Source organism: Desmodus rotundus, chromosome 7, assembly GCF_022682495.2.
Source record: "Desmodus rotundus isolate HL8 chromosome 7, HLdesRot8A.1, whole genome shotgun sequence".
In the NCBI taxonomy this organism is placed as follows: Eukaryota; Metazoa; Chordata; class Mammalia; order Chiroptera; family Phyllostomidae; genus Desmodus; species Desmodus rotundus.
In genome coordinates, this window is record NC_071393.1 from 123,697,033 (window position 1) to 123,702,151 (window position 5,119).

The following is a 5,119-nucleotide window of genomic DNA, read 5'->3' on the forward strand; positions in this document are numbered from 1 at the left end:
TCAATACTGTGGCAAAGGTCTTGTGTTACATCTAACAAACTTCTGGCATGGTCCAAATGGCTCAGCTGATTGGCCAATGACCTGGCTAGCAAGATTGGAGGGCTAGTGACAAGATCTAGGCAAAAGGCACTTGGGAACAAAAGTATGAGTTTCTTTGGACCAAACATCAATGCCCACCACAGAGCATTCAAGGCAAAGGTGGCACTAAACTAAGTGGACAGAATGACTCAGTGAGTAAATGTGAACCAGGTCCCTCACTTGGCTGCCTATTCATTCATTACACAATGAACTTATTCAATGAGTCGCCGTGGTAAGAGCATAGTTAGTACATTAAATGTTATCACACACACAATAATAATAATAAGTCAAAGGGAAGGAGAAAGCATTTAGAGGTGATAGTGTTATGGCATAGATTGTAAGGATAATTTCACAAGTGTATACTTATCTCTAAACTCATCAAGTTGTGTACCTAAAATATGTACAGTCTTTTTATGGCAACCACTCCTCAATAAAGTGGCTTTAAAAAGAGTAGCCATGGTAGAAGATACGGGGACTAAGCATGGACTCAACAACATAGGGACTTTGCATGAGGCCTGAGATTATACAGTGAAAGAAAAAAAAAATCAGGATGTTATTCCCTCTTATCTATTTCATGCCTTTGTCTCCATCATCATCAAATTTATAAAATGTTTTAACTGGGTTTGCTTTAAGATGCAAGGAATGCACAGTCTGAACCTCTATAAATATGCCTCTTGCATAGTCTTGGACACATTTGTGAAAGTTGATGCTCAGCTTAACCTTAAACATTCTGCTAACTCCTGCAACCTTAGCCTGAGGTTGCACCACTAAATAAACCTCAGTTACCTGCTCTTTCAGCTCTTTTGTTTGATAAAGTAACATTTCATAAGGTTAAGAATTCCCCTGTAATGAGATACATTTGTGTTGAAAGCTTCTGCTATATATCTGTCTATAGACAATAAATTTAAGAAGATCATGGGTCCTAGCCTTGAATCTGTATACAGAATGAGACATGGGGAGTAGAGAGTCTGTTTTTATTAATCATCATTATTCTGTAAAAATGTCAACTCTCCTCCCATTTCTATCCCATGTGGACTTTATCACGATAGTCTGCCTTTCATTAAATGAGACCCCTGCTCATTTGTCCTTATGCCCTAAAATGCATCTGCTGAGGTCAAAGCTAAATTGTAGTGGGGGCAGAGAAAAAAGCCTGCCCTGTGTCTATTGCCCTTGAACTAGGGGTTGAAATGATATCTTGATGAAAGCAATAATGTGAAAGTCTCTGAAAATTGTGATGTAATATTATTGTTTAACCATAGATTAATCGAGAAACCTGCAGTCTTTGTCTGATATAATTTAATGTAAACTTGCAGCCAAAAAAGGGAAATTAATAGACCTTCACTTAAAATATGAATGAAGATTGTAAGAAGTGTATATTGAGAAGCATGATACAATGGGAAATTTCAAAAGACTATTTCTGTGCTTTGCTAAAAATTGAGTACTTAATCATCATTTGAAATACATTTTCTCCTTTTTTTTTGAGAATCATTTGGATTGGTACTTTATAAAAGGTGTGAAATGAAAAAAAATTGGATGAGATTTCTCTGTAATTTCCACCAACACTAAATGTTCAGGGAAATTCATTCATAAGAAATGGAGAAAGCAAAGGTTTTGGAAACAAAACTTACTTTAAGTTGAAGCTTTGCAAATAAATACTCTCTGAACTCTCTGATCCTCAGGGTTTTGTTTGTTTTATTTTGTTTTGTTTTCGTTTCTATATGGAGATAACTCCACCTCACAATTGCACTGTGACTAGGAATCTGGAGGACATGTATGGAAGTGTCTGTCACAGAAGTGGTAGAATCTCACTCGGTCTTTATTTTTTCTTCTCTTCCTTCCTTTCCTTAATAAAAATAAATAAATAAAATCATTACTAGATTATCCGTGTATGAATATGTGTGAGTTTTTGCAACATTTTTATAGTTTTTTGAAAACCCAACTGAACTATGCCATTTTTTACAACATAATCTGAAGGAGATCTGTGCAATACATTTTATGTAATACTGAACTTCAAGTTCTGAAACGAAACAAAAGTACATATGTAACAGTAGTTTCTTAGGAGGGTTTGCTTTTTGAGGCAAAATGCTAAAATTCAAATTATCTTGTTTTTGTAACAAGATCTGGGTTTGATTCACAATCTACATAAATCATTTGCTTCATATTTCTCATATGGGAAATGGATACAAACCAGTTATAATTGGGTCAAAAAGATGTAATTGTAATTAGTGCTAAGAAAAAAATAAGAATATTAGTCACTTTTTCAATAAAAGTCAGCTACCTAAGTTAAAATTAATTTACTGAGATATTTTAACCCAATGTAACAAATAAACTATAAACTTTTTAAAATATTGTTATTTTGCCATTATTTTGATTTTGGATGCTTCTCTTTTAGTCTCTTGGGAGGATTTGATCAAGCAGGTGCCTGAAAAATGTAATTGCCATTAGTTTTACTTTGAGCTCAAGACTTAGTAAGATAGATTTCAAAATAAGTCATTACAAAAAATACACAACTTAGCTGTTTTAATTCTGATCCTTGAGCTGAACATCAAAACATGAAACAAACAAAAACACCAGAGGATATTACCATCTTGTTGGTATCCCAGTAAATATTGCATTAAGTTAAACCACATTAAAATTTTCACTTTCGGATATCCATGTATTAAATCATTTTGAGAAAGTATCTGGATCACAGTGTTAGTTTTAATTTTTGTTTTTGTTTCATTTTTACCTAAAAATCTGAACTGGTGCAACAATGACTATTTTAATATTTTTGGTAACCTACAGAAAAATAGATGTCTACTATCTAAATATATCTAAAAACAATATGTAGGGTTTTTTTAATCCTCTTCTGAGGATGATGTGTTTGTTGATTTCAGCGAGAAGGAAAAACAGAGAGAGAGAGAGAGAGAGAGAGAGAAAATTATAGATGTAAGAGAGAAATATTGAGATCAGTTCCTGCTATATGCACCCCTACCACCGATGGAACCTGGAATGTAGGTATGTGCGTTGACTGGGAATGGCATCTGCAACCCTTTGGGTATATGAGATGATGCTCCAACCAACTAACCCACCAAACCAGGGTAGTATGCAGTTATCTGTAAGTTCAGTCAGCTTCTCCATTTGGGCAGAGGTACCCAGGAACCAAAACATGCCCTTCAGTAGTTTTCCAAGAGTCTCCTTTGCTTCTTCCCAGAGTGAGTTGGTGAGACAAAAGTCACTAATACCCATATGACTTTCATCTCCACTTTGAAGTGCATACCTGAGGTGGATCTGTTAATTTGCACCTCTCAGATTCTCTTGGGTTATGAAAAATGCACCCTGGAATCAAAACCAAAAAGGAGCTAAGGCATGCAGTTCCCGGTAAGGCATCACAGAATCAAATGAATGATTAACAAGTGAAGACGACCCATCAGGTCTTCGGCTCACAACTTCATATATCCTTCTCATTATTTTTTATTTTAAATTGAGCATTGAGACAAATTCAAATTAGATCCAATTAAATCGCTCAATGTGATAGGAAGCATGGCTACATTGCCTTTCAGATGCTGCACTAAATTTCTTGGATAACTCCTGATAAAAGCAATGAGCTCTCGTTTCTTCTGAGTCTTCACTCTATAAAAAGTGGACAACCCCAGTGCTGGGAAGGAACCGTGTCTGAAAAGTGTGAGATCTTTAGATAGCAAAATCCTGTGGGTCGGGGTGGCATGGTGCTACTAAATGGATGGCCCATGAGGGCATTATGCTAAGTAAAACAAATGAGCCACAAAAAGACCTGGCAGGGGAGATACCATGATCATGAAGGTGGTTTTCCCAGTGCGAAGCTTATCCATTGCACTCCAGATGTGTGGACCCTTGCGATTTCCCCCAGTGTGGGAAACTCAACTGCATAATTTGTGGTAGAAGAGGACGGTGTTGGTGCTCTTCCCTGAAACAAAACAAAACAAAACAAAAAAGGCAAATACTGCATGATTCCAATTATATGAAGTCTGCAGGGTAGTCAAATATAGAGACAGAAAGTAGCATGGCATTTTCCAGGGGTGAAAGATAGGGAGGACTGGGGACTTGTCTTATATGTACAGAGTTTGGCTGTTTCCAGAGGAAAATTGTTCTAGCTGTTCTGAGTGTCTACTGATCATTTACTTCCCTTTCAGTCATTGATTCAGGGAATTTGATCAACTATGCTAGACCTTTGTGTTTCACCCCTGACAGACACTGCCAAATCAATTTTTCCTTGCCTTCTTACCCCAGGTTCTAAAGCTTCTGGAGACTTCCCTCATAGAGATAGCATTCCTTTTGCACATCATTTCTCCTTTTTCTGAGCCATTGTTTTACTCCTGAATGCATGTGAGAATCAGGAGGAAATCTTTTTAAAAGCTTCAGTCCTACCCTTAACCAGTGGAATCAGCAATGTGAGAGGTGGGAGCGAGCACATTTTCATATTTAAAAGCTTTATGAGGGGACTGAAATGCATAGTATGGTTTGAGAACAACTGTTCTAAGCCTTATTTTCCTTCCCATTTAATGTTATTTTCCTTTGTTTTATTTTCTCCAGGTCTTATAAGAAATAGAAAAATTAGTACTGTATTAATCCATTCTAAAGTATTAATATTGGTATCACATTAAAACATTACCTATTCCATAAAAAAAGAGATAGACATACTTGTATTAAGTGAAATGTAATGACAAGTTGTGGCAAGCTCTTGTATCAGAGCAATGCTATATTCAGTTTTTATCCAAGTGGAGATGCTTGTTCCTTTGCACAGATAAGGAGGAGTTGATTATTTATCCCAACTATAATTAGGCCCACCTTAAGCTATCTACTTCTTATGTGTCGTAGTTTTATTAATCTCTTTGAAAAAAAGACGAATTAGAATGTTTATGTGGCAGACTTTTACAGACCACAAAGTTCAGATTCTTTGGTCAAATAAATTTAGCCTGTCTGCTATAATCACCTCCTGGAAATGACCATTTTTGTTTGTTTGTTTTGTTTTGTTTTTAGCTTGTGAAAAGACCCACAAAATAACAAAGCCAAACACACAATT

The 5,119-nt window shown here is 36.0% G+C and overlaps 1 non-coding gene across 1 annotated transcript; it reads left to right on the forward strand.

Annotated features, from left to right (window-relative positions):
* Positions 1-3,842: 3,842 nt before the first annotated feature.
* Positions 3,843-4,006, forward strand: LOC112312135 (U1 spliceosomal RNA). Its single transcript, XR_002975575.2, has one exon. It is a non-coding gene; the product is annotated as a U1 spliceosomal RNA (small nuclear RNA).
* Positions 4,007-5,119: the final 1,113 nt, after the last annotated feature.